General features: G+C 39.2%; 1 protein-coding gene across 2 annotated transcripts in view; it reads right to left on the bottom strand.

Annotated features, from left to right (window-relative positions):
* Window positions 1–24,193, bottom strand: part of CD84 (CD84 molecule) — a 51,551-nt gene extending 27,358 nt beyond the window's left edge. For both annotated transcript variants that reach the window (XM_070608301.1, XM_070608303.1), the window contains exon 1: window positions 23,946–24,193. The gene's annotated coding sequence lies outside the window, so the exon portion shown is untranslated. The remainder of the gene's footprint in view (window positions 1–23,945) is intronic.

Below are 24,193 nucleotides of genomic sequence, written 5' to 3'. Positions count from 1 at the left end.
TTTTGAAATCGGGGATTGTGATTCCGCCGGCTTTGTTTTTCTTGCTCAGGATTGCTTTAGCAATTCGCGGTCTTTTGTTCCCCCATATGAATTTTAGGATTGTTTGTTCAATTTCTGTGAAGAATGTTCTTGGGATTCTGATTGGGATAGCATTGAATCTGTATATTGCTTTAGGTAGTATGGACATTTTAACTATGTTTATTCTTCCAATCCATGTGCATGGAATGTCTTTCCATCTCTTTATGTCGTCGTCAATTTCTTTCAAGAAAGTCTTGCAGTTTTCATTGTATAGATCCTTCACTTCCTTGATTAAGTTTATCCCAAGGCATTTTATTCTTTTCGTTGCGATTGTGAATGGGATTGAGTTCTTGAGTTCTTTTTCTGTTAGTTCATTGTTAGTGTATAGAAATGCTACTGATTTATGTATGTTGATTTTATACCCTGCTACTTTCCTGTAGTTGTTGATTATTTCTAATAGTTTTTCTATGGATTCTTTGGGGTTTTCTATATATAACATCATGTCGTCTGCAAACAGTGAGAGTTTTATTTCTTCATTACCTATTTGGATTCCTTTTATTTCTTTTTCCTGCTGAATTGCTCTGGCCAACACCTCCAGTACTATGTTGAATAGGAGTGGTGAAAGTGGGCACCCTTGTCTTGTTCCTGTCCTCAGAGGGATGGCTTTCAGTTTTTGTCCATTGAGTATGATGTTGGCTATGGGTTTGTCATATATGGCCTTTATTATGTTGAGGTACTTTCCTTCTATACCCATTTTATTGAGGGTTTTTATTGTAAATGGGTGTTGGATCTTGTTGAATGCTTTCTCTGCATCTATTGAGATGATCATGTGGTTTTTGTTTTTCATTTTGTTGATGTAGTGTATCACGTTGATTGACTTGTGGATGTTGAACCATCCCTGTGTCCCTGGTATAAATCCCACTTGATCATGGTGTATAATCTTTTTGATGTATTGCTGTATTCAGTTTGCCAGAATTTTGTTGAGGATTTTTGCATCTATGTTCATCAGTGATATCAGCCTGTAGTTCTCCTTCTTTGTGTTGTCCTTGTCAGGTTTGGGGATCAGAGTGATGTTGGCTTCATAGAATGTGTTAGGGAGTACTCCATCTTCCTCAATTTTCTGGAATAATTTGAGAAGAATGGGTATTAAGTCTTCTTTGAATGTTTGGTAGAATTCTCCAGAGAAGCCATCTGGTCCTGGACTCTTGTTTTTGGGGAGGTTTTTGATTACTGTTTCTATTTCCTTACTTGTTATTGGCCTATTCAGATTCTCCATTTCTTCCTGATTCAGTTTGGGGAGGTTGTAGGAGTCTAGGAAGTTGTCCATTTCTTCCAGGTTGTTCAATTTGTTGGCATATAGTTTTTCATAGTATTCTCTTATGATCCCTTGTATTTCATTGGTGTCTGTTGTGATTTCTCCTCTCTCATTCCTAATTTTATTTATTTGAGATTTCTCTCTTCTTTTCTTGGTGAGTCTGGCTAAAGGTTTGTCGATTTTGTTAATTTTTTCGAAGAATCAACTCTTTGTTTCATTGACCCTTTCTACTGTCTTTTTTGTTTCAATATCATTTATTTCTGCTCTTATTTTTATTATTTCCCTCCTTCTACTGACTCTGGGCTTTGTTTGTTCTTCTTTTTCTAGTTCTGTTAGGTGTCATTTGAGGTTGCTTATGTGAGCTTTTCCTTGTTTAGTGAGGTGAGCCTGTATTGCGATGAATTTCCCTCTTAGGACTGCTTTTGCTGCATCCCAAATGATTTGGTATGTCGTGTTCTCATTTTCATTTGTCTCCAGATAATATTTGATTTCTTCTTTAATTTCTTCAATAATCCATTGTTTGTTCAGAAGCGTGTTGTTTAGTCTCCACATTTTTGCACCTTTCTCTGCTTTTTTCTTGTAGTTAATTTCTAGTTTCATAGCATTATGATCAGAAAAGATGCTTGATATTATTTCAACTCTCTTGTATTTATTGATGTTTGCTTTGTTTCCCAAAATATGGTCAATCCTTGAGAATGTTCCATGTGCACTTGAGAAGAATGTGTAACCTGCTGTTTTTGGATGAAGTGTTCTATATATATCTATTAAGTCCATCTGGTCTAATTTTTCATTTAATTCTATTATTTCCTTGTTGATTTTCTGTCTGGATGTTCTATCCATTGGTGTTAATGGTGTGTTGAGGTCCCCTACTATTATTGTATTGTTGTTGATGTCTTCTTTTAGTTCTGTTAAGAGTTACTTTACAAATTTTGGTGCTCCTGTGTTGGGTGCGTATATATTTATAAGTGTTATGTCTTCTTGGTGGAGAGTCCCTTTTATCATTATGTATTGTCCCTCTTTGTCTTTCTTTATCTGTTTTGCTTTGAAATCTACCTTGTCTGATATTAGTATAGCGACACCTGCTTTCTTTTGTTCATTATTAGCTTGGAGTATTGTTCTCCATCCCTTCACTCTGAGTCTGTGTTTGTCTTTGGGGCTGAGGTGTGTTTCCTGGAGGCAGCATATTGTTGGGTCTTGTTCTTTGATCCATCCTGCCACTCTGTGTCTTTTGATTGGGGAGTTCAATCCATTTACATTTAGAGTGATTATTGAGATGTGGGGGCCTACCACTACCATTTTATGTCTTGTTTTCCAGTTTTCTTCAATTTCCTTTGTTTCTCGTCCCATGGTTTAATCTGTTCTGATGAAGAGCTGCTACTCTCTGTTGTTGTCCTTCTACTTATCTCCTCTGCTCTTGGTTTTGTAGCCCCTTTCCTTTTTTTGATTTTTCAGGAATGAGTGTTTTCCCGAGGATTTCCTGAAGAGGAGGTTTTGTGGCAATGAACTCCCTTAATTTTTGTTTATCTGGAAAAGTTTTTATTTCTCCATCATATTTGAAGGATATTTTCACTGGGTAGAGAATTCTCGGCTGTAGGTTTTTGTCCTTCAGATTTTTGAATATATCATTCCACTCTCTTCTCGCCTGTAAAGTTTCTGCTGAGAAATCTGCTGATAGCCTGATGGGGGTTCCTTTGTAGGTTAGTTTCTTTTGCCTGGCTGTCCTTAGTATTTTCTCCTTGTCATTGACTTTTGCTAGCTTCACTACTATATGCCGTGGGGTTGGTCTTCTTGCATTGATAAAGTTTGGAGATCTATTGGCTTCTGTCACCTGAAGATCCATCTCTCTCACCAGATTTGGGAAGTTCTCAGCCATTATTTCTTTGAATAGGCTTTCTGCCCCTTTCTCCTTCTCTTCTCCCTCTGGTATACCTATAATCCTTACGTTGCATCTCCTAATTGTGTCTGATAATTCTCGGAGAGTTTCTTCATTTCTTTTTAGTCTTACTTCTCTCTCCTCCTCTGCCTGCAGCATTTCTATATTCCCATCTTCCAAGTTGCTAATTCTTTCCTCCATATTATCGGCCCTACTGTTCAGTGCATCTAGATTTTTCTTAATCTCCTCTATCGTGTTCTTCATTTCCAGTATTTCTGTTTGGTTCTTCTTTATCGTATCAAACTCTTTTGTGACATAGCTCCTGAACCCATTGAGTTGTCTATCTGAATTCTCTCTTAACTCATTGAGTATTTTAATGATGGCTGTTTTGAAGTCATTGTCATTTAGCTTATATATATTTCATTTTCTTTGGGATTGTTGTCTGTATATTTGTTGTTTTCCTTCTGTTCTGGAGATTTAATGTATTTTTTCATATTGCTTGATGTTGTAGATTTGTGCCTCCGCATAGAGATAGAGATTAGTTGCTCCTTCCACTTGTTTCTGCTGCTGTGGTGGGGGAGCAGCTGTTTATACTGCACCAACCAGGAACCGTATCCGCAGTTGCTAACTGGGCCTGGGCCCCTTCTCGTAGTCACAGTGGTCCTTTGCATTCCCTCTTCTGCCGTGGGGGCTGTCATGGGGGGGCTTCAGGCTGCTGGTGCCTACTGTTGCAGCCCACCTAAACGTGCTCCCTCCTTGGGGTCTGCAATGGTGTTATGGGCTTTTCCAGTGGCCAGGGGTAGGATCACTTATATTTGCCGCTCTGTCACTGTCGGCACCCACAAAATCTCACTTGTACACTATGGGTCGCAGCAGAGCTATTGGCATCTTCTACAGTCTGTGGTTAGCTCACCTAGCTATGCTACTTTTGTCCCAGGTTCTTCCAGCCTTGTGGCTGCCGGATGGGTGCTTTCTACTAGTGCTGTGCAGAGGCTTTCACTGAGGCTGCTGTGAGCCTGTAGGGTTTCCCCCTAGGCTATGGAGCTGGGTCGCTGGAACTCCACCCATCCCCAGTCCTGTTCCCCAGGAACTTGGGGAGCCCTTTGCCCTGACTGGGGGATAGCCGGAGATCCTGATTTCAGTGGTAGCTGGTCAGCTGCTGCCCTGCCTGATATTCTCCTCTCCGGGACCCTCCCGGTGTTGTGGATGCTGGGTGTGGCCCCTCTGCTAATGGCAGACAGAGAGTTTTGTCTGCTGCCTGGGCGGAACCCTGGAGCTTCCCCCCCAGGTCACGGAGCCGGCCTCTGGAGCTCCACCCAGCCCCAGTCCTCTCCAAGATCTCCAGCAATCCCTTGCCCCATGGGGCGGGCAATGGCAGCTGGGGGTTGCCTCGCCCTCTGGGATTCTCTCCGGGACTTTCCCAGAGTTGTGAGTGCTGGGTGTGGCCCCTCCGCTAATGGCAGACAGAGAGTTTTGTCTGTTGCCCGGGCGGAACTCTGGAGCTTCCCCCCTGGGCCGCGGAGCTGGCCTCTGGAGCTCCACCCAGCCCCAGTCCTCTCAGAGATCTCCAGCAATCCCTTGCTCGGCTGTGCAGGCAGTGGCAGCTGGGGGGCCGCCACGCCCTCTGTGATTCTCTCTGGGACCCTCCAGGCACCGTGGACACCAGGTGGGATCTCCCTGCCAATGGCGGGGCGAGACTCTCCCCACGGGCTCAAGTGTGCAACTCTAGAGTTTCCCTCTGTGTTTAGGAGTAATTGAGGGGAGTTTAGGTAGGGTTCTGGTCACCTGTTTCCACCGTCGCTCCTCTGGTGTGTGCTCGCTCCTGCCCTAGGTGTGTGTTGATCTTCTGGGGGTGTCCGTTGGAAGAAAGCCGCTTGCAGGTACTAGGCTGTTCGGTCGGGGCCGGAGAGTTTTCACCTATCTCCACCTCCTCCCCGGAGGGAAGTCCGTCCGCCTTCCGATGTATAGTTGCGTGGGTCTCTCAGACATCCTGAGATGCTATCTGGATATCCTTTGTTAAGCAATGAGTGTCCAAATAATTGTAGACTCGAAGGGGGAGAGACAAAGAGGACTACTCATGGCGCCATCTTGGATCTTCCTCCTCAATTTAATTCTTTAAAAAAAACTTTTGTTGAGGTCATAATGGTTTATAACATTGTGAAATTTCAGGTGTACGTTATTATTTGTCAGTTTCTGTATAGACTGTCTCATGCTCACCACCAATAGACTAATTTTAATCCGTCACCATATATATGTGCCCCTTTACCCCTTTTCCCACCTCCCAACTCCCTTCCCCTCTGGTAACAACTACTGTCTTCTCATTATCCATGTGTTTATTATCTTCCACATATGAGTGAAATCATGCAGTGTTTGTCTTTCTCTGTCTGGCTTATTTTGCTTAAGATAATACCCTCAAGGTCTATCCATGTTGTTGCAAATGGGATGATTTTGTCTTTTTTTGTGGCTGACTAGTATTCCACTGTATACATCTTCTTCATCCATTCATCAGTTGATGGGTGCTTGAGTTGTTTCCATGTCTTGGCTGTTGTGAATAATGCTGCAATGAATATAGGGTGCATAAGTCTCTTTGAATTGTTGATTTCAAGTTTTTTGGATAAATACCCAGTAGTGGGATAGCTAGTTCACATATATTTGTATTTTTAACTTTTTGAGAAATCTCCATACTGGTTTCCATAGTGGCTGCACCAGTTTGCATTCTCACCAGCAGTGTATGAGGGCTCCTTTTTCTCCACATCCGCTCCAATGTTTGTTATTTGGTCTTGGTAGTAATAACCATTCTAGTAGGTATAAGGTGATATCTCATGGTAGTTTTGATTTGCAATTCATTAATAATTAGTGATGTTGAACATCTTTTCACGTGTCTGTTGGCCATCTGTATATCTTCTTTGGAAAAACGTCTATTCATATCCTCTGCCCTTTTTTTTTTTTTAAAGATTTTATGTTTTCCTTTTTCTCCCCAAGGCCCCCCAGTACATAGCTGTATGTTCTTTGTTGTGGGTACTTCTAGTTGTGGCATGTGGGATGCCGCCCCAGCGTGGTTTGATGGGCAGTGCCATGACCACACCCAGGATTCGAACCAACAAAACACTGGGCTGCCTGCAGCGGAGCACACGAACTTAACCACTCGGCCACGGGGCCAGTTGAGTGTGTTTTCTTGTTTTTGACTTCTTTGTTGTATGAGTTCTTTATATATTTTGGAGATTAACCCCTTGTTGGATATATGATTTACAAATATTTTCTTCCAGTTGGTGGGTTGTCTTTTTGTTTTGTTCCTGGTTTCCTTTTCCTTGCTGAAGCTCTTTAGTCTGATGTAGTCCCATTTGTTTATTTCTTCTTTTGTTTTTCATGCCTGAGTAGACATCGTATTCAAAAAGATGCTGTTAAGACTGATGTCAAAGAGTGTGCTGCCTATATTTTCTTCTAGGAGGTTTATAGTTTCACTTTTTACCTTCAAGTCTTTAATCCATTTTGAGTTAATTTTTATGTATGGCATAAGATAATGGTCTACTTTCATTCTTTTGCACGTGGCTGTCCAGTTTTCCCAACACCAATTACTGAAGAGACTTTCCTTTATCTATTGTGTGTTCTTGGCTCCTTTGTCAAAGATTAGCTGTCCATAGATGTGTGGTTTTATTTCTGGACTTTCAGTTCTTTTCCACTGATCTGTGAGTCTGTTTTTGTACAAGTACCATGCTGTTTTGAATACTATGGCTTTATAGTATTATTTTTAAGTCAGGGATTGTGATGCCTCCAGCTTTGTTCTTTTTTCTCAGGACTGCTTTGACTATTTGGGGTATTTTCTTGTTCCATATAAATTTCAGGATTCTTGTTTGTATTTCTGTGAAGAATGTCATTTGGATTCTGATTGAGATTGCATTGAATATGTAAGATTGCTTTGGGTAATATAGCTATTTTAACTATGTTTATTCTTCCAATCCATGTACATGGAATATCTTTTTATTTCTTTATGTCTTCTTTAACTTCTTCCAATAATGTCCTATAGTTTTCAGTGTATAGGTCTTTCACCTCCTTGGTTAAATTTATTCCTAGACATTTTGTTCTTTTAGTTGTGATTGTTAATGGGATTGTATTCTTGAATGCTCTTCTGTTAGTTTGTTATTAGGAGTATTGAATTGCAACTGATTTTTGTAAGTTGATTTTGCACCCTGCAACTTTGCTATAGTTGTTGATAATTTTTAATAGTTTTCTGGTGGATTCTTTATGGTTTTCTATATATAGAATCATGTCATCTGAAAGTAGCAAGAGTTTTACTTTTTCTTTACCAATTTGGGCAACTTTTATTTCTTTTTCTTGCCTAATTGCTCTTGCTAAAACCTCCAGTACTATGTTGAATAAGAGTGGTAAGAGTGGTGAGAGTGGGCACCCTTGTCTTGTTCCCCATTGAGTATGATGTTGGCTGTGGGTTTGTCATATATGGCCTTTATTATGTTGATCTACTTTCCTTTTATACCCATTTTATTGAAAGTTTTTATCATAAATGTATGTTGGATCTTGTCAAATGCTTTCTCTGCATCTACTAAGATGATCGTGTGATTTTTATTCCTCATTTTGTTGATCTAGTGTATCACATTGATTGATTTGCAGATGTTGAACCATTCCTGTGTCCCTGGTATAAATCCCACTTGATCATGGTGTATGATCTTTTTAATGTATTGTTATGCTTGGTTCACCAGTATTTTGTTGAGCATTTTTGCATCTATGTTGATCAGCGATACTGGCCTTTAATTTTCCTTCTTTGTGTTGTCCTTGACTGGCTTTGGGATCAGGGAGATGTTGACCTCATAGAATGAGTTAGGAGGTATTCTATCTTCTTCAGTTTTTTGGAATAGTTTGAGAAGGATAGGTATTAAACCTTCTTTGAATGTTTTATAGAAATCTCCTGAGAAGCCATCTGGTCCTGAACTTTTATTTTTTGGGAGGTTTTTGATTACCATTTTAATTTCTTTACTTGTGATTGGTTTATTCAGATTCTCTATTTCTTCTTGATTCAGTTTTGGGAGGCTGTATGTCTAAGAATCTATCCATTTCTTCCAGGTTGTCCAATTTGTTGGTATATAGTTTTTCATAGCATTCTCTTATCCCTTGTATTTCTGTGGTATCCATTGTAATTTCTCCTTTTTCATTTCTAAGTTTATTTATTTGAGCCTCTTTTTTTTTTAGTGAGTCTGGCTAAGGATTTGTCAATTTTGTTCATCTTCTCAAAAAAACAGCTCTTAGTTTCATTGATCCTTTCTACTTTTTTTGGTTTCTATTTCATTCATTTATGCTCTAATTTTTATTATTTCCCTTGTTCTGCTGACTTTGGGCTTTGTTTGCTCTTCTTTTTCTAGTTCTGTTAGGTGTAGTTTAGATTACTTATTTGAGATTTTTCTTGTTTGTTGAGGTGAGCCTGTATTGCTGTGAATTTCCCCTGTGAATGGTCTATCTTTGGGAATGCTCCATGTGCACTTGAGAAGAATGTGTATCCTGCTGTTTTTTGTTGGAGTGGCCTATATATACCTATTAAGTCCATCTGGTCTAGTCTTTCATTTAAGTCCACTATTTCCTTCTTGACTTTCTGTCTGGATGATCTATCCACTGATATATGTGGGTATTAAGGTCCCCTACTATTATTGTGTTGCTGTTAATTTCTCCCTTTAGGTCTACTGATAGCTGCTTTACTTACTTTGATGCTCCCGTGTTAGGTGCATATATATTCATAACTGTTATGTCCTCTTGGTGGAATGGCCCTTTTATCATTATATACTGCCCCTCTTTGTCTCTCATTGTCTTTTTTATCTTGAAGTCTGCTTTGTCCAAGTATGGCAACACCTACTTTCTTTCATTTATCATTTGCTTGGACTGTTGTCTTCCTTCCTTTCCCTCTGAGCCTCTGTTTGTGTTTAGAGCTGAGATGTGTTTCCTGGAGGCAGCATATTTTTGGGTCTTGTTTTTTAATCCACCCACCCACTCTGTGTCTTTTGATTGGAGAATTCAACCCATTTACATTTAGAGTGATTATTGATATATGAGGGCTTAATACTGCCATTTTATTGCTTGTTTTCCAGTTGTTCTATAATTGTCTTGTTTCTCATCACATGTATTTCTCACAGCCATTTCAGTTTGGCAATTTTCTATGATGGTTTTCTCACTTTTCTCTTTACTTATTGTTTGTGTCTCTGTTCTGATTTTTTGTTTAGTGGTCACCATGAGGTTTGTACAAAAGATCCTGTAGATGAGATATTCCATTTTCTCATAGCCTCTTATCTCATTAACCTAAAGAAGTTCCATCCCTTTCCTCTTCCCTGTTTAAGTTACTGTTGTCACAACTTATTCCATTTTGTGTTGTGAGTTTGTGATTGAAGTGAAGTGTTTATAGTTATTTCTGATGCTTTCCTTACCTTTATCTTTAATGTTATAGTTAAGCATTTACTAACCTGTTCTGATAGAGAGCTGTACTTTTCTGATTTTGTCTATTTATTTCCTTGGTCAAGGCTTTATAAACCTTTTCCTTTTTTGTTTCAGGTATGAACACCTTCTTGATAATTTCTTTTAGGGGCATCTTTTGGCTGTGAACTCCCTCAGCTTTTGCTTATCTGGGAAGGTTTTTATTTCTCCATTGTATCTGAAGGATAGTTTCGCTGGATTGAGTATTCTTGGCTGAAAGTTTTTGTCTTTCAGTATTTTGAATATATTATTTCACTCTTTCCTAGCGAGTAAGGTTTCTGCTGAGAAGTCCATTGAAAGCCTGATAGAGGTTCCTTTGTAAGGTATTTTCTTCTGCCTTACTGTCTTTAATATTTTTTCTTTGTCATTGGCTTTTACCAGTTTTACTAATGGTCTTTTTGCATTGATGTAATTAAGAGTTCTATTGGCTTCATTCACTTATAATTCTAGTTCCTTCCCCAGATTTGGGAAGCTCTCAACTGGTATTTCTTTGAGCAAGCCCTCTGCTCCTTTCTCCCTCTCTTCTCCTTCTTGAATACCTGTAATCCTTATGTTGCGTTTCCTAATTGAGTCAGATATTTCTCAGAGAATTTCTTCATTTATTTTTAATCTTAGTTCTCTTTCTTCCTCCACCTAAAGCATTTCTATATTTCTGTCCTCCAAATTACTAATTCTGTCCTCCATGATATCACTCTGTTTTTTAAGTATTCTAGATTGGTTTTTTTTATCTCATTCATTGTACTCTTCATCTCCAGCAGTTCTGTATGGTGTTTTTTAGAATTTCAATCTCTTTTGTGAGGAATTTCTCCTGCTCATTAATTTTATTCCTGAGTTCATTGAACTGTCTTTCTGAGTTTTCTTGTATCTCATTGAGTTTCTTTATGATAACTATTTTGAATCCTCTGTGATTTAGATTGTAGATTTCTGTGACTTCAGGGCTAGTTTCTTGAGACTTGTCATTTTCCTTCTGCTCTAGAGTGTTAACACAGTTCTTCATGGTGTTTCATGGAATGGACCTTTGTCACTGCATAGTGGTAGTATCTGGTCACAGATTCCACCTGCCACCACTGGGGGCGGGGCAGGAGCTGTGTTTTCTGAACTCCCCATATCCACTGGAAGTTGTGCCAATATGATTCTCTGAGTTTTCCTGCTGGCCACTGCTGCTTTGCATACACAGGTGCAGGCACTCTACTGCAGATCCACTGCCATGACTCACTGGCCTTTCTGGTGTGCCAGGTGGGGTGAGGGAGGGGCACTTTCTTTCACATGTGTGATCCTGCATGATCCTGCTCTGCACTCACTGACAGCCCACCTGGGCTGCTTGGCTGGGTGGGGATGCCCACATGGTGTCTGAGCTACCTTGGTGTGGGGTGTTCCCACGGGCTGTGAAGCAACTCTGAGAGTGAAAGCATTCCTGCAGAGGGCTGCGTATTGTCCTGTCTCCTCTCAAAGTCACATGCTGGCTGCTTTGTGAGGTCCTGTGTCCTAGATTGCTGCCAGCCACTGGGGAGAAGGAGGAAATTGCTTACCTCCTTACACTGCTTGCTGGGGATCCAGTGCCCCCACCTTCAGATGTATGGCTATGTGGATCTCTCAGACTTCCTATTGTGCTGTGTGGACATCCTCTGTTGGTTAATGAATGTCCTTTTCATTGTATCTTATGAGGGAGAGACTAAGGGAACAGCTCACTCTCCCATGATGCTGACATCACCTCGATTTAATTATAAGGTGAATATTAATGATCATCTACTCACTCAAATTGCCAGGCAGAGGGAAGGAATTACATTCCCAGGTAAATAAATAAAGTAAAACAATACAAAAAATATTATACTTGTATATATACTATTCTTTTCTATACAGCTATTAAAATCAATGAAAATTATTAGAAATGTTAAGAAGCAAGAAAATTTGATTCATAATCAGGAGAAATCTAAATCAATGGAAGCAGACAACAGCTGATCTGGCTTGGGAAATAGCAAACAAAGACTTTAAAACAACTGTTATAAATATTTTGAAGACTTCACAGGCAAAAATATTGAAAGTTTGAAGAGATGGAATATTTCTGGAGAGAAATGAAAACTCCAAAGAAGAACAAGCTGGAAATTCTAAAATGTAAAAATATAAAACATGAAACAAAAATGAATTAGGTGTACTTAATGTCAGAAGAGGCACTACAGAAGAAAGGTTCAGTAACATCAAAGACAATAAAAACTGTCCAAACTGAAGTAGAAAGGAGGTCAAAACTATGAGAGCTTTAGGGGTAAATGTGACAAAAGATTAAGGATAAATCTGACAAAAGATACTGAAAACTAGAAAAATTAGCTCAGAGAAATTAAATATAACCTACCAATAAATGGAGAGGAATACTTGTTGATGGATTGGAAGGTTCATCAATATTGTTGATCAGTATGAACATTGTTAAGATGTCAATTCTCAGTTGATCTATAGATTCCACACAATCTCACTCAAAATCCCAGCAGGCTTTTTTTTTTTTTTTTTTTTTTTAACATTCCATACAATGGAATGTTAAACATTCTATACAATGGAATTTAACATTGTTTTATTTAGTATATAAATTTCTCAGTATGCATAAAATAAAATACTGTAACTATATTGAGTCACAATTACAAACTTGTAGACCCTACTATAGCCTAGATATTCATAACCACTGTGAAGATTACTATATGTTGCTGAGAAAACCTATGGCAAAAACTAAAATTAAAACTAGTTTCTGAAATATTTGCATTATGCCTTTTATTTTGGAAATTATTTTATTCTTTCTTCTATCGTTTTTTAAAATAATTTTTTATCTTTTTTTTTTTTGGTAGGAACATTTCAGTTTTACTCTCTAAGCAAATTTCAATTATACAATACAGTGTTATCAACTATAGTCACCATGTTTTACATTAGCTCATCAGACTTTATTCATATTATGGTTGAAAATTTATCAGAATTTTTGTCAACCTCTCCCTATTTCTCCCACCTCTCAGTCCCTGGCAAGCAGTTTTCTCTTTGTTTCTATGAGTTTGACTTTTTTAGTCTTAGATTCCACATATAAGTGATATTATATGGTATTTGTTTTGTCTGAATTTTCTCACTTTGCATAATGCTCTCAAGATCATCCCATGTTGTCATGAATGGCAGAATTCCCTTCTTTCTCATGGCTGAATAATAGTCCATTGTATATGTATGCCACATTTTCTTTACCCACGTTTGAATTGGGGGACTGAGGGCAGATTGCCCTCCCCAATGTGGGTGGGCATCACCCATACTGTTGAGAGCCTGAATAGAACGAAAAGGCAGAGGAGGTTTGAATTGGCTCTCTCTGCCTGACTGCTTGAGCTGAAACATCATTGTTCTTCCCTTGGACTGGGGATCACACCATCAGTGTTCCTGGTTCTCAGGCCTTCAGACTTGGACTGGAATCTACACCACTGGCTTTTCTGGTTCTCCAGCTGCAGGCAGCAGATTGTGGGGCTTTTCAGCTTCCATAATCATGTGAGTCAGTTCCTTATAATAAATCTCATTCCAGCTATATAGGTATATATTCTATTGGTTCTATTTTTCTGCAGACCCCTGACTAATACACTTACCATACCAAATGTTGGCAAAGATATGGAGGAACTGGAACTCTTATACATTGCTGGTGTGTATGTATATAAAATGGTTGCTATAGACTGAATGTTTGTGTCCCCCTAAAATTCATATGTTGAAACCTAACCCCTAGTATGATAGTATTGGGAGGTGGGGACTTTGGAAAGTGATTTGGTCATGAAGGTGGAGCCCTCATGAAAGGGATTAGTGCCCTTATAAAAGAGGCCTCAGAGAGCTTCCTCCCCTCTTCCACTATGTGAGGATACAGTAAAAAGACAGTGATCTATGAACCAGGAATAGGGGTCTCACCAGACACCAAATCTGCTGGCACCTTGATCTTGGGCTTCCTAGCCTACAGAAAAGTGAGAAATAAATTTCTGTTGTTTATAAGCTGCCTAGTTTATGGTATTTTGTTATAGCAGCCTGAGTAGACCAAGACAATGGTAGAACCACTTTAGAAAACAGTGGCAATTTCTTAAAAACTTAAACTATGTCTACCATATAATTCAGCTATTCCATTTCTAGGTATTTATGAAAGAGAAATGAAAGCGTATGTCCATACAAAGACTTGTGCATTAATGTTCATTGAAACTTTATCTGTAATAGCCAAAACTGGAAACAACCCAAATGTCTATCAACAGGTAAATGCATAAACAAATTGTGTTATATTCATACAATAAAATACTACTCAGCAGGAAAAAGGAATGAACTATTAATACAACACATGACCACATGCGTGAATCACAGCATAATTATGCCAAGTGAAAGAAGGCAGATACAAAATAGACTCTAAGTTCCAATGACAAAAAATTTTAGAAAATACACACTTACCTACAGGGATAGAAAGCAGATCAACAGCTGCCTGGTTGGGGGGCAGGATGGGATGGGTGGGTGGGATAACAAAGGATGCAAAAAAACTTTCGGCAGTGATGAGTATGTTCATTATCTTGAGTGTAGTAATTGTTTCATGGTGTATACATATGTAAAAAGCATATGTATGCACACATTTAAGCAAAGAGTTTTTGGAGTCTCCTACACCTGTTCCCTTGAGTAGAGAGCAACTTGGGACCTGAAACTTAATTTACACTAAGTTCAATTTTTGTTGTAAGTATGCAGGTTTGACTGAATATCCCCAAATGTCATACTCTCAATATAACTATTAGACATTTTAGATAATTAGTTTCACCTCTCCTTGGAGAATGGTGGATAGCACATCATCTAGTGATTCCAAGTCCTCAAACTTATGTCAAGTAGTCAAGACAGCTGATGTCACCAAACCTCTCACATAATTCCTAAATCTCCTTTTTGTGTGAGCTTGGTGCAATAAGCACATTGTAGCATGTGGTTTGAGTAAGAGAATGTATAATGATAAAATGTACACACAATCTGCTTAAAAGATGTGGTGATCATAAAACTTCAGGTACCTCACAACACAACATTTACATTCATGAAACAAAAATTGTTTGACATACAAATAGAATTTGTCAGAAGGATAGTCATGTTTCTTTTTATTTCAATTAACATGGCCACTTAAGATTTTCATGATGGTGTCACTTGTCCAGCTCACGGCAATATTTTCTTCTAAGTTCTTTCTGGGGGAGCTACCTAGCAACATAGCCACAAACAGGTTAGCCAGAAGTTGGTTTTTCTACTTCCAAGTTCTTTCTCTCACCAATATGTCGTAATGTCTTAATAGACTGGGTTAAATCTTGAAACTAATCTGTTCTATTAGTGATTACAAATTACATTTTAAGAAACATATACAAATCTATATTTTCCTATTGGTAATAAGGATTAACTAGTATGATATACCTACCTCCTAGTAAGATGAAATATTAGCATTTATTTCTCTCAGTCTCTTCATTTTGTTGAAACAAGCTGAAGTTTTATTTCTTTTTTACTTTAAGAAATCATTTTCTGTTCTAAGAATCTTCTCCTAGGAATACACTATATTAACAATTTTATTGTCAACCATTGTTGAAATTTACTATTATTGGTTTGTTTGCACACCAGTATACCTTGAGTTCCATAACCTCCCTCTTTTTTGGAAATCCTTATTTTAATCTGCTTTGTATTTTGTTAGAGTATGCTCCTGAGTAAATTTTTAAAACTTATTTAGAAAGTATATATTCTGAGTCTATAAATATCTGCAAATGTCTTTGTTTTGCTCTGTTATGTAAATAAGTTAGCTGGCTATGGGCTCCATCTTTTTTTCTATAACTTAGCTGACTATGAGCTTCGTCTTTTTTTTTCCTATAAAGTTGTCTATAGGCTCCCTCTTTTCCATCTTACAAACCAGAAAAGTATGCTAGTTTTATTCTTCTTTTTTAATTTCTCTATTTGGAAACATTTAGGATTTTCTCTTTATCCTTGGAGTTCTAAATTTCACCAGGATGTCTCCAGGTGTGTTTTCTTTATATATTTCTGCCTGGTATCTGTTTGTATTTTCGATTTGATGGCTCAAATCTTTCTCCAACAAAAGACAATTTTCTTCAGTCTCCTTGAATATTGCTTCTTTCCTGGCCTCTCTACTTGTTCTTCCTGAAATTCCTATTGAAATATCTGAAGCTATTCTCCATAGGGCTGAATTAACATCTCCCAATTTTCTCCTTTGGGAGAAAAGCCAGCCCTGGTGGTCTAGTGGTTAAGATTCAGCGCTCTCACTGCTGTGACCCAGATTCATGTCCCGGGCAAGGGAACCACACTACCCATCTGTTGGTTGTCATACTGTGGTGGCTGTGTGTTGCTCTGATGCTGAAAACTATGTCACTGGTATTTCAAATACCAGCAGGGTCACACCCCTGGTGGACAGGTTTCAGCAGAGCTTCCAGACTAAGACAAAGAAGACGGACTTGGCCACCCACTTCTGAAAAAAAACTGGCCATGAAAACCCTACAAATAGCAGTGGAGCATGGTCCTATATCAGCGTCTGATATTTGAAATACAGGTGGCAGAGCTTTCAGCATCACAGCAACACAGCAGCCACAGTATGACAACTGGTGTGGTTCCCTGACCTGGAAATGAACTCCGGCCCCAGTGGTGAGAGCGCTGAATCTTAACCACTAGAACACCAAGAAAAATAATTATCAGTTACTGAGTGCCAAGTTTGTTTCCAGGACTCTGTTAAACATTTCTATATAAGAAACAGTTGAAGGAATTGCAGTTGATTAGCCTGGAAAAGAGAAAATCTGATGAGGGGGCTGGGATGAAGGCGGTGAGTGGGACACTGTGATAATTATGGCCAGCTATTTGAAACGCTGTAGTTTGGACAACAGAGTCAAGGTGTCTCCATAAGGCAGAACTGGTCACCATGCATCTTGTTCCAGGAAAGCCGACTTCGATTCAGAGTAAATATTTCCCCCGCTAACAATTGTAGTCATTTCACAATGGAGAGAGGAGTTCAAGCCAAGACTGGATGGACCCCTGATAAGGATATTATTGTGAGAATTTCTCACTGTGTGGTTGAATCTTGAATGTCCCCAAACAAAAATTTTAAAATTCTGTGTTTCCTTCTTAATGAAATCCTCCCAGCTACGTGGTGTGTAGGGCCATGAATTTAGAGGTAGTTTATCTACTAGACTTTGTTGTCATGGCTGGCTTAAAAAAACCAGCTGCAGCAGCAGCATGTGGGTAACCTGAGATGATAAGTATCAGTGGAGGAGGGGATAGATTCAGCAGCAACTTTGATATTCTCAGCGTGCAAGCTGAATTGAAAGGAGCTAATCACTCTTTACAACAACATATGTAAATCTATTTTGGGGTCATGAAAAACAAAAACGCTTTGTGTTTAACCATTGATCAGAGAGCGCATGAAACATTAGCTAAAGCTTAATAGCACTCTCTCCAGTTATTTGGAGAAAACCATGAGGAGAATGGTAAGCCCTCTATACATACACACACACACACAAGTGCTCACACTCCTTAAGTTGTTTGCTCAGAGTCTATTGTTAGCATCTAATCCATGTCTTCAGTGCGTAGGGAGAGGTAAAGTTTTACTTTATTTATTTATTTATTTTTAATTTTTATTTTTTTCGGATGTACATCGTATTTCAAATTCTGTGTACATTACATCATGTTCACCACCCGAACACTAATTATAGTGCATCCCCTCACATGTGACCCTAATCACCCCTTTTGCCCTCCCCCCTCCCCCCTTCCCCAATGGTAACCACCAGTCCAATCTCCAAAGCTATGTGTTTTTTTTTTTTTTTGTCGTTTTTATCTTCTACTTATGAGTGAGATCATATAGTATTTGACTTTCTCCCTAGGACTTATTTCACTCAGCATAATACCCTCAAGGTCCATCCATGTTGTCACAAATGGCTGGATTTCGTCATTTCTTATGGCTGAGTAGTAGTCCATCGTGTATAAATACCACAACTTCTTTATCCATTCATCCCTTGATGGGCACCTAGGTTGCTTCCAAGTCTTGGCTATTATGTATAATGCCGCAATGAACATAGGGGTGCAAGTATCTTTATGCCTTTGTGTTCTCAAGTTCTTTGGATAAATACTCAGCGGTGGAATAGCTGGATCATATGGTAGATCTATCCTTAGTTTTCTGAGGATACTCCATACTGCTTTCCATAGTGGCTGCACCAGTTTGCACTGCCACCAGCAATGAACAAGGGTTCCCTTCTCTCCACATCCTCTCCAACATTTGTTGTTTCCTGTCTTGTTAATTATAGCCATTCTGACTGGAGTGAGGTGATACCTCATTGTGGTTTTGATTTGCATTTCCCTGATACCTAATCATGCTGAGCATCTTTTCATATGCCTGTTGGCCATCTGTATATCTTCTTTGGAGAAAGCTCTGTTCAGATCTTTTGCCCATTTTCTAGTTGGATTGTTGTTTTTTTTGTTGTTGAGCTGTATGAGTTCTTTGTATATTTTGGATATTAACCCCTTATCTGATATGTGGTTTGCAAATATCTTCTCTCAATTGTTAGGTTGTCTTTTCGTTTTGTGGATGGTTTCCTTTGCTGCGCAGAAGCTTTTTAGTTTGACGTAGTCCCATTTGTTCATTTTTTCTTTTGTTTCCCTTGCCCAGTCAGACATGGGACTTGAAAATATGCTGCTCAGACCAATGTCATAGAGCGTACTGTCTATGTTTTCTTCTAGAAGTCTCATGGTTTCGGGTCTTACATTCAAGCCTTTAATCCATTTTGAGTTGATTTTTGTGTATGGTGTAAGGGAATGGTCTACTTTCATTCTTTTGCATGTGGTTGTCCAGTTTTCCCAACACCATTTGTTGAAGAGATTCTCCTTTCTCCATCGTATGCTCTTGGCTCCCTTGTCGAATATTAGCTGTCCATAAACGTGTGGGTTTACTTCTGGGCTCTCAGTTTTGTTCCATTGATCTGTGTGTCTGTTTTGTGCCATAGTAACCAAACCATGCTGTTTTGTAGTATAATTTGAAGTCGGGAGTGTGATACCTCCAGCTTTGTTCTTTTTTCTCAGGAATCCTTTGACTATTTGAGGTCTTTTGTTGTTCCATATAAATTTTAGGATTCTTTGTTCTATTTCTGTAAAAAATGTTGTTGGAACTTTGATAGGGACTGCATTGAATCTATAGATTGCTTTAGGAAGTATGGACATTTGAACAATGTTAATTCTTCCAATCCAAGAGCACGGAATATCTTTCCATTTCTTTGTGTCTTCTTCGATATCTTTCAACAATGTTTTATAGTTTTCGGGTACAGATCTTTAACCTCTTTCATTAAGTTTATTCCTAGGTATTTTATTCTTTGTGTTGCAATTGTATAGAAACGCAACTGATTTTTGTACGTTGATTTTGTATCCTGCAACTTGACTGTATTCCTTTATTATTTCTAAAAGTTTTTAGTGGACTCTTTAGGGTTTTCTAGATATAAAGTCATGTCGTCTGCCAGAGTGACAGTTTCACTTCTTCTTTTCCAATGTGGATCCCTTTTATTTCTTTTTCTTGTCTGATAGCTCTGTCTAGGACTTCCAATACTATGTTAAATAAGAGTGGTGACAGTGGGCATCCTTGTCTGGTTCCAGTTCTTAGAGGGATAGCTTTCTGTTTTTCTCCATTGAGAATGATATTTGCTGTGGGTTTGTCATATATGACCTTTATTATGTTGAGGTATTTTCCTTCTATACCCATTTTATTTAGATTTTTTTTATCATAAATGGATGCTGTATCTTGTCAAATGCTTTCTCTGCATCAATTGAGATGATCATGTGATTTTTATGCTTCATTTTGTTAATGTGGTGTATCACGTTCATAGATTTGCGGATGTTGAACCATCCCTGCATCCCTGGATTGAAACCCACTTGATCATGATGTATGATCTTTTTAATGTATTGTTGTATTCGATTTGCTAGTATTTTGTGGAGGATTTTTGCATCGATGTTCATCAGTGATATTGGCCTGTAATTTTCTTTTTTTGTGTTGTCCTTGTCTGGTTTTAGTTTCAGGATAATGTTTGCTTCATAGAAGGAGTTAGGAAGCCTCCCCTCCGCTTCAATTTTTTGGAAGAGTTTGAGAAGGATAGGTATTAAGTCTTCTTTGAATGTTTGGTAGAATTCACCAGGGAAGCCATCTGGTCCTGGATTTTTATTTTTTGGGAGGTTTTTGATTGCTGTTTCGATCTCCTTACTGGTGATCGGTCTATTCAAATTTTCTACATCTTCTTGGTCCAGTTTTGGAAGGTTGTATATTTCTAAGAATTTATCCATTTCTTTTAGATTATCCAATTTGTTGGCTTATAGGTTTTCATAGTATTCTCTTATTATCTTTTGTATTTCTGAGGTGTCTGTTGTAATCTCTCCTCTTTCATTTCTGATTTTATTTGAGCCTTCTCTCTTTTTTTCTTGGTGCGTCTAGCTAAGGGTTTGTCAATTTTGTTTATCTTTTCGAAGAACCAGCTCTTGGTTTCATTAATTTTTTCTATTTTTTTTTTGGTCTATATTTTGTTTATTTCTGCTCTGATTTTTATTTCCTTCCTTCTGCTGATTTTGGGCTTTGTTTGTTGTTCTTTTTCCAGTACCCCTAGGTGCACTTTTAGATTGTCTATTTGGGATTTTTCTTCTTTGTTGAGGTAGGCCTGAATTGCTATAAACTTCCCTCGTAGAACCGCTTTTGCTGTATCCCACAGATTTTGGCATGTCGTGTTCTCATTTTCATTTGTCTCCAGGAATTTTTAAATTTCTTCTTTGATTTCTCCATTGACCCAATCATTGTTCAGTAGCATTTTGTTCAATCTCCACATTTTTGCGGCTTTTCTGGTTTTCTTTCTGTAGTTGATTTCCAGTTTCATACCTTTGTTTTCAAAAAGATGCATGGTATTATTTCAATCTTCTTAAATTTATTGAGACTTGTTTTGTGGCCTAATATGTGATCAATCCTGGAGAATGTTCCATGGGCATGTGAAAAGAATGTGTATTCTGTGGTTTTTGGATGGAAAGTTCTGTATATATCTGCTAAGTCCATCTGGTCTAATGTGTCCTTTAAGGTGAGTGTTTCCTTATTGATCTTCTGTTTGGATGATCTATCCATTGGAGTAAGTGGAGAGTTAAAGTCCCCTACTATTATTGTGTTACTGTCTATTTCTCCTCTTATGTCTGTTAATAATTGCTTTATATATTTAGGTGCTCCTATGTTGGGTGCATAGATATTTACAAGTGTTGTATTTTCTTGTTGGATTGTTCCCTTTACCATTATGTAGTGCCCGTCTTTGTCTCTTATTACAGTTTTTGATTTAAAGCCTATTTTGTCTGATATAAGTATTGCTACCCCCGCTTTCTTTTCTTTGCCATTTGCATGGAATATCTTTTTCCATCCTTTCACTTTCAGTATGTGAGTGTCTGTAGGTCTGAAGTGTGTCTCTTGTATGCAGCATATACATGGATCTTGTTTGTTTATCCAGTTGGCCACCCTATGGCATTTGATTGGAGCATTTAGTCCATTGACATTTAAAGTAGCTATTGATAAATATGTATTTATTGCCATTTTGTCACTTTTTCTTCTTTTGGGGTGTTTTAGTAGTTCTTCTCTGTTCACTTCTTTTTCTCTTGCTCTCTTCCCTTGTGGTTTGATGGCTATCTTTAGGAATATGTTTGATTTCTTCTGTCTTACTTTTTTTCCTGCTTGTTATAGGTTTCTGGTTTGTGGTTACCATGAGGATCCTATTTAATATACTATGCATATAACAGTCTATATTGAGTAGATAGACTCTTTAGCTTGACCTCTTTCTAAAAGCTCTACTTTTTCACTCCCCTCCTCCCACATTATATGTTTTTCACATCATATATAGTCTTTTGTTTAGTGTGTGTCTATCCATTACCCTCTTATCATTGAAATAGGTGATTTTAGTACATTTGTCTTTTAACCTTTATATTATCTTCACAGGTAGTTGATCTGCTGCCTTTACTATGCTTTTACCTTACAAGTGATTTTATTGCCTGTTTTTTCTTGTTGTTGTTGTTTTGGTTTTTGTTGATAATTTTTTTTCTTTTCTCTCTATTTGTGGTCATTGCTTTCCCACTTAAATAAGTCCCTTCAGCATTTCTTGTAGAACTGGTTTCTTGGTGATAAACTCCTTTAATTTTTGCTTGTCTGGGAAGCTCTTTATCTCTCCTTCCATTCTGAATGACAGCCTTGATGGATAGAGTATTCTTGGTTGTAGGTTTTTCCTTTTAGCACTTTAAAGATGTCGTGCCATTCTCTTCTCATCTGTAGGGTCTCGACTGAGAAGTCTGCTGACAGCCTGATGGGCTTCCCTTTATATGTCACTTGTGGCCTTTCTCTTGCTGCTTTTAGGATTCTCTCTTTGTCTTTAATTTTAGACATTTTGATTATAATATGTCTTGGTGTGGGCCTCTTTGGTCTTCTCTTGTTTGGAGCTCTCTGTGCTTCCTGAATTTGGATGTCTGTTTCCTTCCTCAGGTTAGGAAAATTTTCCTCTATTATTTCAATAAATAAATTTTCTGCCCCTTTGTCTCTCTCTTCTCCTTCTGGGACCCCTATAATCCGAATGTTAGCACGCTTGATATTGTCCCAGAGTTCCCTTACACTGTTCTCATTCTGTCTAATTCTTTTTTCTCTTTTCTGTTCTGCTTGGGTGATTTCCTCTAATCTTTTGTCTAGCTTGCTGATCCGTTCTTCTGCTTCCTCTACTCTGCTATTGAGCCACTCTAGTGAATTTCTCATTTTGAGTATTGTATTCTTCATTTCTGATTGTTTTTTTTTAATCTTCCAGTTCTTTGCTGATGTGCTCACTGTGTTCATCCATTCTTCTCCGCATATCTGTGAGCATCCTCATTATATTTTGTTTGAATTTTTTGTCGAGGAGGTCACTAGTTTCTGTTTCACTTAGTTCTTTTTCTGGGGTTTTGTACTGTTCCCTTTCTTGGAAAGTATTCCTTTGCCTCCTCATTATGCCTCTTTCTCTGTGCTATTTTCTTTGTAGTAGGTGAGTCATCTATGTCTCCTGATCTTGGAGAAATGGGCTTATGTATGAGATGCCTTATGAGGCCCAGCAGTGTGCTTCCCTCTCGTCACCAGACCATAAGAACAAGAAGTGACCCCTTTGTGGGCTACTTGTGTTCTTCTGCTGTGCAGGGTTGCTCCCACTGCAGGCACCCAGGGAGCCTGATCTTTCCTTCCCTGGCCAGCTGTTTGTAAATCTGGTTTGGAGGGGCCTCAGCACTGTTGGCTACAAAGTCTATCAGCACACTCTTATTGCAATTGTCCTCTTAATTGGGTTTGTCCCCAGTGTAGCTGGTTGCTAGGCTCAGGAGCATACAGTTGTGATAGGCCTGAGGCCAACAAGGCTGTTGTCAGTTCTCTTAGGAGTGCAGCCGAGTGGGGCTGGCTCTTGGCATGGGGGCACTCAGTTGTTTCAGGCTTTGGAAGGTGGGGCTGATCCTTTTAATGGATAATTGTGAAGCACAAGTTCTGCCACTGATAAGCCTCACCCCCCACTGGACCACATACACTGTCAACACAGTCCTGGTCCATGCACACTTCTCAACCCCCTGGACCGTACCCCAACGCCATACTGCAGAGTCCCCCACTTCTGCCCCAATGCCCCCCAAGTTCCCCTGGTCCTCACACAAGCCCTGCCCCACAGAGGCAGACACCCTTGCCTGCCTGTAGAGGATCAAGGCACTCAGTCAATGCAGGCTGAAAAGTAGCCTGAGGGCTTGCTGTTAGGTGGGGCCAGTCCCTAGGGTGGGTTGCCTGCCCTGGCTGGACTGGATTAAATCTGTGCTCTAGTGGGTGTGGCAGACCCCTGGGCTAATAGCCCAAGGGATGCACCCTAATGGCCCCCACTGGTGTCTGTATCAGCGTGCCTGGACCAGCTCAGAACAATGGCCCCCACCAATGTCTCAGTCTCTGGAGAGGACCCTCCTCTCACCAACATGCCCCCAGAGCCCACCAGGTGAGTCTTGTTTCACCAAAGGACAGTTAGCCTTCTCTCTGGTGATTTTAGGTTGCTGCAATGAGTGAGTTTGTGCGTGGGCCCTTTAAGACGTGGATCTTTTCGGCTTTCAGCCGATAGCTTTTCTGGGAGTGTCCTCACTGCAGTTAATAGCCAGCAAAGCCAGACAGTAAGACCCCCCCATCTCAGTTGGGCTGAGTCCGAAGGATGCTTATAGCAGTATTGCCCCCGCTCTGGACCTCATTCCTCCAGGGAGGGCTCGTACCTTAGGGTGGCTCCCGCCTGGCCAGCTGAGAAGCTCCGCTGCTCCCAAAGGCGGCTTTTTTCCTCTCCAGCCAGAGTTACTGCCTCTTCTGCTTTCGTCAGGACTGTCCCTTGTCGTGGGGGTTCTTTTTATCCAGTTTCCAGTTTTCAATCCAGGGTGATTCTTCCCAAAATTGTTGTAACCTAGTTGTGTTCATGGGAGGAGGTGAGTTCAACGTGTGCTCACAGCACCATCTTGACGAGATCCTC

The sequence above is a fragment of the Equus przewalskii genome, unplaced genomic scaffold, assembly GCF_037783145.1.
Source record: "Equus przewalskii isolate Varuska unplaced genomic scaffold, EquPr2 ChrUn-6, whole genome shotgun sequence".
Classification (NCBI taxonomy): Eukaryota; Metazoa; Chordata; class Mammalia; order Perissodactyla; family Equidae; genus Equus; species Equus przewalskii.
The sequence above is the reverse complement of the archived record's forward strand: the minus strand, read 5'-3'. Positions and strand labels throughout refer to the sequence as shown.